This window comes from Pan paniscus, chromosome 5 (assembly GCF_029289425.2).
Source record: "Pan paniscus chromosome 5, NHGRI_mPanPan1-v2.0_pri, whole genome shotgun sequence".
Classification (NCBI taxonomy): domain Eukaryota; kingdom Metazoa; phylum Chordata; class Mammalia; order Primates; family Hominidae; genus Pan; species Pan paniscus.
The window spans coordinates 43065760-43079595 of record NC_073254.2 but is presented as its reverse complement, the minus strand read 5'-3'; the positions used below and the strand labels follow the sequence as shown (position 1 = coordinate 43079595).

The following is a 13836-nucleotide window of genomic DNA, read 5'->3' as shown; positions in this document are numbered from 1 at the left end:
TCACTTAGCAATATGCATTTAAGTTTCCTGCATGTCTTTTTATGACTTCATAGTTCATTTATCTTTAGCATTGAATAATATCTCATTGTCTGGGTGTTCCATAGTTATCTATTTACCTACTGAAGGATATCTTGGTTGCTTCCAAGTTTTGGCAATTATGAATAAAGCAGCTATAAACATCTGTGTGCACATTTTTGTGTGGACATAAGGTTTTAACTCCTTTGAATAAATACCAAAGACTGCAACTTCTAGGTCATATGGTAAGATTATGTTTAGTTTTGTGAGAAATCACCAAAGTGTCTTCCAAGTGACTGTATCATCTTGCATTCTCTACCAGCAATGAATGAGAATTCCTGGTGCTCCACACTGAACTGGTATTTGGTGTCATCAGTGTTCTGAATTTCGAACATTTTAGGTGTGTAGTGGTATCTCATTCTTTCAATTTGCATGTCCCTGATGACATACGATGTGGAACATCTTTTTATATGTTTATTTGCCATCTGTATATTTTTTTTGGTGAGCTGTCTGTTAAAACCTTGGCCCATGTTTTAGTTGGGTTGTCTGTTTCACTTATCATTGATTTTTTTTGGCGTTTTTGATGTATTTTTAACAGTCTTTTATCAAATATGTCTTCCGCAAATACTTTTTCTTTCAGTCTATGGATTTTCTTTTCATTCTCTTGATGGTATGAGATTTTCAAGCAAGGCAACTTTATCAGACAAAAGAGGAAGACCATCTTGTCTAGAATAGGAAGGTGGGGGTGGGGTATCATGAACACTGTGTATGTACCATATACCCTCATTCTAATTCTTGGGTCCTACTCTTTATCATCAGTGCTCTGACTTACAAGAGACCTGCAGAATATTTTCAATTTATTATCTGGTGCCATTTTCTGTATTAGTCAGTTGTAAACAAGAAAAGCAAGTCTGATAACAAAAAGATAAGCAAAAAGAAAATATTAGAAGAGTAGTAGTTCATAGAATCAATAAGAAGGGTAAAGAATAAAACTTGGCACACACACAAAAGGCAGAAATGAGGAGAAGCAAAACAACCAAGATGCCACCCCTGGAAGAAAGCATATAGGACACATCGTTTGAAGTTGTCATTATGGGACATCAATCCAGGAAGGCAGCTTCTCTGTACTTTTGACAATCCCTTTCTCCTTCTTCATTCTTTTGCATAATTTCTACCCAGACTCAAGTCAGGGGTAGAATCATGTGATTAACCAAACTGAGGTGACATACTCCCTTTGCTGCCAGGCATCTGGGAGAATATGCAGCCCACCTTCCACTGGTTTCCTTAGTCAGACATAAAAGCCATAACAACTAAAGTCTACTAACCTATCACACATGGTTTTGAGTTGGGGGAAAAATGTGAAACCACTTTCTTTACTGAAAGAGCTTTTCAAATATTACTTCATAATGTTAATTATAGTAATTATTATATTCATTCATTCATTCACTGATTCATTATTCATTATTATTGTTATGATTTCTATTTAGGGTGTGTCCCATCTCTCCCTACTAAAACTATTTTTTCCTAGAAAAAGTTCTGTCTTCAGAACTTCTACCAACTCAGAACATTTTAAAAATCACTCTTATCTTACTTGATTTTAGCAGGTTGGTGTCACTGAGATTCAGTGAAGTACTTGAATGAAAGTTTCCCAGAGGATTTCATTCTCATGGGCTTTGTCAAATATCCATGGCTGGATTTTCTTCTCTTCTGTGTCCTCTTGACCTTCTACATGTTCACATTGTTGGGAAATAGTGCTATTATTCTGGTCTCTCAACTAGATTCCCAACTTCATAGTCCTATGTATTTCTTTCTCACCAGTCTTTCCGTCTTATATCTCTGTTTCACCACCACAACAGTACCTCAAATGCTGTTCAATTTAGGGGGCCCAACAAGAACATCACTTAAATAGGCTGTATGGCCCAGGCCTATGTATTTCACTGGCTAGCCTGTATTGAATGTGTCCTTGTTGGCATCGTGGCCTTAGACTGCTATGTGGCTGTCTGTAAGCCTCCAAGGTACACTATAATCATAGACCATAAGGTCTGCCTGCACCTGTCCAGCACTGCTTGGCTAATTGGTCTGGCCAATTCACTGCTGCAGTCAACAATCACAATTCAGTTGCCCCTGTAGAGGTGTATAGCTCAGATCTTCCTTTAGTTAGAGTCTGTCACCTAACAGTCTCTAACTGTAACAACCTTTGAGATCTGCTACAGCATGCTATCTGAGGCCAACTTCATGCCAGGGAGCTCCAAACCAAAGATTGAAGATGGTGAAGATACCAGGGCCTGCCAATTTGTCGCATACCTGGGATTTCTCTAGTGAGAAACCTTTATTCTAGAGCTCCCCATTGGCTGGCAATGGGGATGTGAAGTAAGAAGGTAGAGCTTAAACACCAGCAACCAAGGGACTGCAATTATCATAACAACCAGCACACACATAACTAGCACAATGAGCATGTGAATGGAGTGGCCAAGGTGGCAGAGATAAAGACTACACAAGAGTGCAATAGAATAAACTCCCATTTACTAAAGCAGAAATAACAGATGCTGCCTGTAAAGGTCCAAAGTTCCAGCAATAGATACCAATGCTAAGACTTCCAATGTCTTAGCTATTCTTGGTATGGGTTTAACATTCTTGTTCATATAGCCCCAGTCAAGACCACTATATAGGGATATTTGGGTTCATAAGCATGGAATCTCACAAAAGCTAGTGTGTGACCATACAAACTGGTGAGGAGACCCGCTTCCAGTAAGCCCATAATGATGGGACTCACTGGTCCTATTCCAAACCACATTATCTAGAAGCACCTGATCTGACAGAGAGTTGAACTGGCTTGCTGAAGGCACAGCTGCAGTACCAGCTCAGAGGTAATACGGCATTCTCCAGGATGCAATGTATGTACTACTGAATTAGAGCTCCTAAATGGTGCTGTGTCTCCAAAAGGAAGAAAACGTGAGTCCAGGAACCAAAACATGGAAGCAGGAGTGGCCCCATTAATCATTACTTCCAGTAGACCACTTGGGGATTTGTATTTCCCATTCCCACAATTCTGAGCTTGGCAAAATTAGACTCCTAGTCTCAAAGACAGTCCACTCTTGCCAGGGGATATAGCAAGAAGCCCATTGAAGTAAAAGCTACAACTGCCACCTAGGCATTTTGAGATCTTTGTGTCCAGGGATCAGAAGAGAAGAGAAGAGAAGGTAGAGCTGTTTTTACATAGTGAGATCAGGGTGGAATACATATGAAGCTCAGATGGTTCACTTAGTTGCCTCTTGATATACCCTTGTTCAACTGTAGTCATAGATGGACAACTAGACAAACAGAATAGAACAAAGAACCAAGAGAAAAAAATACTTTTATTCATAAATAAATGGGCCTGAGGATTAGTGAAGAAAAATGAATTATTCAATAACAAGTGTGAGACAATTGAGTATTCATGCAGAAAAATACAAATAAAATGGAATCACTGACTCATATCATACCCCTCCAAAATGTATCCTAAATGTAAAATATTACTTTATAAAAACAAAATTTTATATCATTTGAAAAAAATATAAGATCATATTTTAATCTTATAGGGTTAGAAAAATTTTTCTTAAACAATATCCAAATAGTACAATCCATATAAAAATAAAAATAAATTTAACTAAATTAACCATAAAATCTTCTGTGCCTCAGAAGACACCAATAAGCAAAACAGAGAGATAGGCCTCCAATTGGGATGTCAGAGATGGATCCAGGTTTTGTAGAACCTGAATCCTGTATAATCTGGGGGACCCTTTTCAAAAGTAGAATACAAAATTATGAATGTATAATTACTACAAATGCTCTTGCAGCCTTCAAAGCAACCCAGGCAAGTGAAGAATCCTAAATATCAAAGACGTGTAAGGAGCTTTTTATAAATCAGTAATAAAAAGACCAGCAGTCAAAGAGGAAAGCATAAAATGATGTGAAACTAGTAATTAACAAATAAGGAAATACAAATTAGAAGATTCTCACTAGTAATAGAAAAATGCAAATTTTAAAAATCATATATAAAATTATACCAATAAAACCGGAATAAGTTTTAAAGTCCAGGGATATCAAAAGTCGAAGAAGCCACTGTACTCCATAGGCGACAGAGCCAGACTCTGTCTCAAAAAAAAAAAAAAAAAAGGTCAAAGAGGATGTTGACCAGCAAGAACTCTCACACACTATTAGAAGGAGTATAAACTGAGAGTAAGTTAGCAATATCTAGTGCACAGATTTCCAGGTAGCCCACTGTGGCACATAGTTGGGCTATGAATGTGTGACAGGTGTGCTGTTGAGATACGGATCTCCTTACAGAGGCCAGGCAAGACCATAGGAAATTAATAACTATAGTTCTGGTTGCTTCTAGCCACAAGCAGCTTTATACATCGCTTCCAGTTTGTTATACAATTGTCACTTACTTATGTACCATGAGAGAAGAAGGGTTGAGAATAACTGTTTCTGTTAGAATTCTTAGTTGCAAGCATCAGAATCCACTCTACAGATGAAATAGTATAAGAATTTATTAAGAATATCAGTTGACTTAGAGTCTCCTGAAAGGCCAGAGAAACACTAGAATTATGCAGTCAGGAAAAAAAATGCCCAAATTTCACTCCCAGACTGCTCATACAAGCAATCCCACAACAGTGGATAATTATCATCACTTTCAATATGAACACGAAACACAGGACACTACAGCATGGATCTTGGTCACTTTTGCTTCTAAAAGTTCTTAACATGACCACACTGCTACCTCATTAACAGAATTCGGCATAGCATCCCCTTCCTCACAGTGCTCTCTTCTAAATTGAAGTTTTTCATGAATGCATCTTATTGGCAAAACCTATGTTACATGCCTGCTCACTACCTGCAGAAGAAGTTAAAAAATGGGTTTTTCTAGCACCTACCTTAAAAAGGTAGAAGTTATAATGGGGGAAAGTCATAGCTATAGGAAGGGTGCTCCAAGTATTCTGGGTAGCCACAAATATGTCAAATATTCACAACATCCAATACAATAAAGAGAAACATATCCCCTTCAGCAATTTCACTACTGGGTAAATGTCATTTTAAAAAAGCTAAATGCACTAGTGATGTCCTCACACATGCACAAAAGAAGATGTACAAGAATGTTCATGACAACATTGTTTGTAAACAATTTAATTCACACCAATAGGAGAATGATGAGTAAATTGGGGTACATTTATAATCTGGAATAGTGTACAGTAGTGAAAACGACCAGGCGTGGTGGCTCACGCCTATAATCCCAGCACTTTGGGAGGCCAAGGTGGGCAGATCACGAAGCCAGGAAGGAGTTCGAGACCAGCCTGACCAAAATGGTGAAACCCCCGTCTCTACTGAAATACAAAAATTAGCTGGGCATGGTGGCACATGCCTGTAATCCCAGCTACTCAGGAGGCTGAGGCAGTAGAATCGCTTGAACCCAGGAGGCAGGGGTCACAGTGAGCCAAGATTGCGCCACTGCACTCCAGCCTGGGTGACACAGCGAGACTCCTTCTCAAACAAAACAAAACAAAACACAAAACATGTAAAGCGTTAAGCAAAACAGATTAGTAAAGAAATAGTTTTAAAACATATATATATATATACACACACACACACACACACACACCACTTACGGATATTTTTAAAGTTATAGATAGATGCACAATCTAAAATGCACAAAAATGAAAGCCATCAAATTCTGGGATGATGGTTGCCATTTCTTTTTTGTCTTTCTCTCTTTCTTTTCTTTACTTTTTCAGACAGGGTCTTATTCTGTTGCTCAGCTGGAGTGGAGTGCAGTGGCACAATCACAGCTCACTGAGGCCTCTACTTCCTGGCCTCAAGCGATCCTCCCATCTCAGCCTCCTGAGTAGCTGGGACTGCAGGCATGCACCACCTCAACATTACTAATCATCAGGGAAATGCAAATCAAACTACAATGAGGTATCATATGATTCCAGTTAGAATGGCTATTATCAAAAGATGAAAAAAAAACATGCTAATGAGGATGCAGAGAAAGGGGAACTTTCATACACTGTTGGTGGGAGTGTAAATTGTATAGCCATTATGGAAAACACTATGGAGTTTCTCACAAACTAAAAATAGAACTATCAATCCAACAATCCCACTCCTGGTATTTATCAAAAGGAAAGGAAATCAATATATCAAAGAGATCCATGGACCCCCATGTTTATTGCAGTATTATTCACAATAGCAAAGATACCAGATCAATGTACATGTCCATCAGTGGATGAATGGATAAAGAAAATGTGGTACATTTAAGTAATGAAATATTATTCCACCATTAAAAAAGAAGAAAATCATATCATTTGCAGCAACATGAATAGAACTGGAGAGTATTATGCTACGTGAAATAAGCTAGACACAGAAAGACAAGTATCACATATACTCACATGCGGGAACTAAAAAAGTTGATCTAATGAAGGCAGACAGTAGAATGATAGTTATTAGTGGCTGGGAAGGATGTAGGTGTGGGGGTGAAGAGAGGTTGGTTAATGGATACAAACATATGGTTACATTAAAGGAATAAATTCTAACGTTAGTTGAGTAGGGTGACTATAGTTAACGATTTATCATACATTTTAAAATAGCTAGAAGTGAGGACTTGAAATGTTCTCAACAGATAGAAGTGATAAATGCTTGTAGTGATAGATATCCTAAATACCCTGACTTGAGCATTACACATTCTATGCATGCAACAAAATATCACCTGTACCCCATAAATACGTACAAATATTATGCATCAATAAAATAAATAAATACATAAATATTTTGAAGATAAATTTGATAGGAGTTTGATGGATTTTATGTGAGGGTTAAAAAACAGAAATGCCCAAGTTTCTGATTTGGACAAGTGAACAAAAGGGATGTTGGAAGATCAGATTTGGGTGCAGAGATTACAAGTTTGGCTTTGAACATGTTTTGTTTCAGATGCCTTTAAGGCACTTAAACATAGAAGGAAAAACAATCATGACATTCAATCATGGATTCAAATCAAATCTGGAGATGTGAATTTGAGACACATCCACAAATAAAATGAGATACCAGTAAACTGACCAAAAATTTAGAAAAGTTGTAACACTTGTTGCTCTTTCAAGTGTGAGGTGGTTACAGCCTTTTGGAAAGCAAACTAACAGCATCTATTGCTAAAAATACATATGTTTTTCCATCTATCAATACTACTTATGAGAACCTATGTCCTATAAATAAAATTGTCTGTGCAAAACAGGCGTGCATAAGAATGTATATTGCTGGATAACGAGGTTAAGAGATGGAGACCATCCTGGCTAACATGGTGAAACTATTTTGTATTTTAGTCTCTACTAAAAATACAAAAAATTAGCCGGGCGCGGTGGCAGGCGCCTGTAGTCCCAGCTACTTGGGAGGTTGAGGCAGGAGAATGGCGTGAACCCGGGAGGCGGAGCTTGCACCACTGCACTCCAGCCTGGGTGACAGAGCAAGACTCCGTCTCAAAAAAAAAAAGTGTATATTGCTAACTTGTTCATGATGATACAAACTGGAATAGTATGACTGTTAATAAATTAGCTATTAAAATAAACACGTTGGGGCCATTTTAAATAATGCTTAATAATCATTCCAGATGACTCACAACAGTTTCTAGTAGGATTCTAGAGGTATAAAGAAAATATGGCCAGGTGCGGTGGCTCACACCTGTAATCCCAACACTTTGGGAGGCCAAGGTGGGTGGATCACCCGAGGTCAGGAGTTCGAAACCAGCCTGGCTAACATGGTGAAACTTCGTCTCTATTAAAAACACAAAAATTCGCCAGGCATGGTGGTGGGCACCTGTAATCCCAGCTATCGGGAGGCTGAGGCAGGAGAATCGCTTGAACCTGGGAGGTGGAGGTTGCGGCGAGTTGAGATTATGCCATTGCGCTCCAGCCTGGGCAACAAGAGCAAGACTCCCTCTCAGAAAAAAAAAAAAAAAAAAAAAAAATCCACATATAAGGGTACCTAGTTAACTAACCCCTCAAAGCCAAGGGAGCTAGCGGATCAGGAAAACTGGATATGAGTCCTGGGTCTGTTGAGCTCAGCAACACACTTCATGTATCTGAGCTCTGGTTCTTTCAGCTCTAAAATGAGTAGTTTGCATATTTTTTAAAAAATTATTGAAATATGCATATACTTAGAAATACATAGCAATATGTGCACAGTGAAATGAAATACTGCAAAGTAAAACCATTCATATAACCACTACCAAGGTCAAGAAATAGAACCGTTACCTGTGCCCCACAAGGCCCCAGTTGTGCTCCCTGCTAAACTCTGTTCCTTTCCTTCTCCCTGTTGTGACTTCTAACATCAGATATTGGTTTATTCTGTTCTGAACCTTATATAAATGAAATCATGAAGTGTGTGTTTTTCATCTTTTTTTTTTTCATTTTCTTCTCTTTATTTTAGAAGAAAGTGGATGATCAGCTCACTAGCCACATCAAAGGTGCCAATTCTCTAAAGGGTAGACTCTGTGCAGCTTTGAAGCCTGGAAGACAATACCTACCAACATGTCAAAGCCACAGTGGAGCATTTCTGCTATGATGAAGATTAAATGGAAGAATAACAGTTCCAGGATAACATTGATTCCTGACAACAGCGTGAGATTTCAACAGAACTTGTTTGGAACAAATACTCACTTAAAACTTCAGCAGAAGAAAAATTACTTAGTCCTTAGGCCAACAAATTTAACTGCAGTGTCATATGTTTCACAGGCCTTCCTACATTTAGAAATCATCACACAGCTGTGATAACAGTAGATTATTTTACTACAAAATAATTGGAACAGATGAAAACATAAAATGTGAGAAACTGAATGTATTATTCAGGAAGAATATTGAGTGCCTTCATTTAACTAAAGTTGAATGTAAAAGTCAATTTGCACTTCTTTATAATCCTCTGGTTTGGAATTATAAATTGTTAAAACCTTGATGATTGTCATTTAATTATATTTCAGGTGTCCTGAACATGTCACTAGACTCTACATTGGGCAGCCTTTAAATATGATTCTTTGTAATTCTAAATAGTCTTTTTTTCTCTTTTTACTGCAACTTAACTTTTCTGTTTGGAACACAGAAAATGAAAATATTCAGAATAAGTTGTACATTTGATGACAAATAAATCACTATTAAAATAATTTACACTTTTTTTTTTACAAAGGTTTGTTTCCAGAAGAACTTTTGATGTCAGTAAATCTTCACAATCCCACTTGTACATTTTAGCATTCATGGACTTGTAATGATGATGCTTTGGCTAGCAGCCTAGTAGATGTATTTTATTTCAATTTCATGACACTACAATTTCAAAGTAATTATTCAGAACTCTGAATATAAAATAGCCCTAAATCTTAAAGGACAAATCAAATTTGAAATAAGAATTTAAATATTTGGACAAGCTGTTAGGGCTTGGTGACTCCTCTTCTACTTTGAGCTTTTAAAATACTGACTGTTCATAATGAAGGAAAATAGCAACCAACTCTTTTAGACATAATAAACATGGTCAGAAGTTCTGGCCTATGACTTGAAACAAATAACCCTGAGCATTCATTTTTGAAAAACATTGTCAGATTCTTTGCTATAAGTATGAAGAGTTAATAATCTGGAAGGGAACTATAGAATTAAGCTGAACCCATGCCTGCATATTTAAAAAACAAAGCGGCTTATTTTAATGCTATCAAACTCTTCAGTATGGTATTGAATAGTCACTCATACATTCTAGCTAGGCATGTGGGTTTGTTATGATAAAAGCTGAACTTGTTCTCTCAATTTTAAGTGAAATAAATTAGTTGAGAAAAAATAATTATTTAAAATATAAGGCTTCATATTATTGTACAATATTTCTCGTTTGAGAAGATAGGATACATGATTTTCCCAAAAATCACAACTTTGAAGGAAGACTTAGTTGCTGACTTCAGTTATATCCTGGAACTGGCAAATTGTGCCCTTCCTTTGCTTCAAAAAAAGTGTAAGAAAGAGTGATAAGATCAACATTAATCATTCTTGGGTCTTTAGCAAATTCAGGATCAATGTAGAAAAACACTGGCATATCTACTTCCTCTTGGGGATTAAGCCTTTGTTCTTCAAAACAGAAGCACTGTATTTTATTGAAATACTGTCCAGCTTCAAATGGAACAACATTGTATGTAGAAATTCCAATTAGTGGTTTGTCAGCAGGATTCTTAGCTCTGTAAAACCCCAGTGCAGTGTCTCCTGGCACCACATATATTTCTGTTTGCTGAGGTCTAAAGTTCCACTGAAGACTTGCATGCACATCTGCATCAAAGTTAATTTTAATGATTCGATCCTTAACAGGCACCATGTTTTCAATCTGGTCTGAGGCATGACCTGAAACTGCTGATCCTCCAAGTCCAGTAGTCTGGCAATAGAGCCGATAAAGGGGAACGGCAGCGTAGGACGCCCCCAGCATGCCCACGGCGACAGCGGCCACGTTAAGTGAGGGTCGTCTTGTTCCGCCGCCGCCGCCGCTCCTCCTCTTGCGCGCGCCTGAAAGGGTTTGAGCTCTTAGGCCGCCGCGGCGGCTGCAATGCTGGATACCGGGCTCAAAGGCTGCAGCGCTTCCATGTCTCAAGCCACCACAGTCGTCTCTGGGCACCTCCTGTCCCACTCCACTCTGGCCTAAGAAACCGCTCTACCCTCTCTGCAGCCGTGGCTGGAGACCCAGGGTGGATCCAGCGCCAGCCACAGAAAGCGACGCGCCTCCATCCCGGATGCCAGAGCCCTCCCATAACCCCCTGAACTAACAACCACCCGCCTCTCAGGGACGAGAGGTCAAATGTCGTGTTTTTTGTCTTCTTTTACTCACTGTTCTGGCTCCTTTTACTATTATGTTTGTGAAATTTATCAACGTGGTTTGTAGCTGTAGTTCATTCATTTTCATTGTTACATAGTATTCAGTTGTCTGAATAAACTTTTTTTTAAAACCCATCCTACTGTTAATGGACATTAGGGTTGTTTCCAGTTTAAAGCAATCACCAAAAAATGCTTCTAAGACATGTCTTTAGATGCAAGCACATATGCGTTTCTGGTGGCTGGGTCACAGAATACGGATACATTCAACTTTAGTAGATATGCCAGAGTTTCCCCAAAATGGTTTCACCAATGTACACTCTCATGAAAAATATGTGAAAATTCCCATTGTTTCATAATCCTTGCTGAAATTTGGCACTGTGAATCCATTTCTAGCAGGGATTTCAGCATTGCGTTTGTGATTCCTTAAGAAATATCAAAGGACCTATCATACTGACAATATGTAAAAGCCTGAAAACATACAGTTCATGAGGCTGTGTGAAGACAGGCACTCTCACACTTTGCTGTTGAGAGTACAAAATAACACAACCTCTACAAAAGTCTCTCTCTTATTGTTCATTGCAGCATTATTTGTTAAAGCAAAATATTGGAAGTAATCCAAATACCCACCCCCAAGAAACTGGTTAAAAAAATTATGGTACATCCACAGAATGAGTTATTATGCAGGTGTGGAAAAAGAGGACTACTTCAAAAACAGGACATTTCTAGGCTTTTCTGTTAGATGATAAAGCAAGGCATGAAAGAATGTATATAACATAACTTATGGGGTACAGAAGATAAATACTCATTTTTGCAAGAAAAAAGAGAAAAAGTAGGGAAGGGAGGAGGGAAGGAAGAAGGAAGGAAGGAGAGGATAAATAAATAATGAAAATTGGGTATGAGTATATGTGGTAAAGGGACTGGGGATGGAAGCAGAACTCCTCTAAACATACCTTTTTATATAGTGTGGATTTTGAACTAAGTAAATGTTTTGAATTGTCAAAAAAATTAAAAAGGGATGAAAGCAAACGCTGAAATGGAATATAAACAGAAACAAATGCTCCTAACCATATATCGTTTAAAATATAACCACAGAGAAAAGAATTAATTCAAATAAGGTATTTATACAGCTATACTCCCTTAATGGGATATAATTCAAAAACAAAACAAGCAAAGAAATTTTGAATTCTACATAGTAGATATGTTATTGCTAGTGATGTATTGGTATTATAATCTTGAAACTATTTTGTTTATAAGAAACTATTTTGTTTGAGTGAATTTATTTATGCTGTCGGGAGCCAGAGTTTTCACTGTGGGTGAAAAGAAAAAAAACAAATGTGCAACGGTGAAAAATGTAAAAGAATTCTGTGGAGTTGTTTTTGAACAGAAAGTATCTTATAAAATCCTCCATAAATATATAATATATATTATATATGTATATGGAGGATTTTATATCTGTATATAATATATATTATATACATATAATATATAGTATATATTATATATGTTATATATAATACACATATTATATATAATATAAAATCCTCCATATATAATATATAATATATAGGATAATATATAATATGCATTATATATAATATATAATATATAGGATAATATATAATACGTATTATATATAATATATTATATATGTAACATATTCATATATTCTAGCTCTTGTCCACTGAAGGAGCCTAGAGGCAATAATATGTCCTAGTAGTGAGAGGTGAAGCTGGCTGGGCTTCCGGTTAGGGTGGGGACCTGGAGAACTTTTCTGTCTAGCTAAAGGATTGTAAACACACCAATCAGCACTCTGTGTCTAGCTGAAGATTTGTAAATGCACCAATCAGCACTCTGTGTCTAGCTGAAGATTTGTAAATGCACCAATCAGCACTCTGTAAAAATGCACCAATCAGCACTCTGTGTCTAGCTAAAGGTTTATAAACACACCAAGCGGCACTTTGTAAAGATGGACCAATCAGCACTCTGTAAAATGGACCAATCAGTGCTCTGTAAAATGGGCCAATCAGCAGGATGTGGGCGGGGCCGAATAAGGGAATAAAAGCTGGCTACCACCCCCGCTCCAGTCAGCAGTGACAACCTGCTAGCATTGATTTTTGTGCTGTGGGATCTTTGTTGTTTCCCTTTTCACAATAAAACCTTACCACTTTTCAGTTTTTGGGTCTGCACTACTTTTAAGCATTGTAATGCTCACTACAATGGTCTGCAGCTTCAGTCCTTAAGTCAGCGAGACCACGAACCCACCAGAATGAAGAAACAACTGTAGGCACGCCACCCTTAGGAGCTGTAACACACTGCAAAGGTTTACGACCTCACTCCTGAAGTCAAGTGAGACCACGAACCCACCGGAAGGAAGAAACTCTGGACACATCTGAACAGCAGAAGGAACAAACTCCAGACACACCATCTTTAAGAACTGTAATGCTCACCGTGAGCATCCGCGGCTTCATTCTTGAAGTCAGAGCAGGAACCCACTGGAAGGAGCCAATTCTGGACACAGTAGACTGGCAGGAACCAATCCCGGACACAGTAGCAATGAGGTTATTCATTGCCCGAAATCCAGATCTTGGTTTCTATATACCATTTTTCACTGATGTACTGTAGCTTCATGAAGTAATGGTGATTCTAGGTTTAGGGTAGGAATAGTATAAAATGGGACTGAAATATCTTTTGTGAGAAAGTGAAGTGCACAAAAGCTGTTGGGAACTTATCAAAGGACATAGAAACCTGTTTGTGGCCGGGTGCGGTGGCTCACTTCTGTAATCCCAGCCCTTTGGGAGGCCGAAGGGGCAGATCACTTGAGGGACAGGAGTTCAAGACCAGCCTCACTAAGGCATAGTGATGTGTTCTTGTAATCCCAGATACTCAGGAGGCCGAGACAGGAAGATCACTTGAACCCGGAATGCGGAGGTTGCAGTGAGCTGAGATGAGATCGCATCCACTGCACTCCAGC

The 13836-nt window shown here is 38.2% G+C and overlaps 1 pseudogene; it reads right to left on the bottom strand.

The window, feature by feature from the left end:
- Positions 1 to 6180: 6180 nt before the first annotated feature.
- On the bottom strand, positions 6181 to 10916 carry LOC117980555 (cytochrome c oxidase assembly protein COX11, mitochondrial-like; annotated as a pseudogene).
- Between the last annotated feature and the right edge of the window lie 2920 nt (positions 10917 to 13836).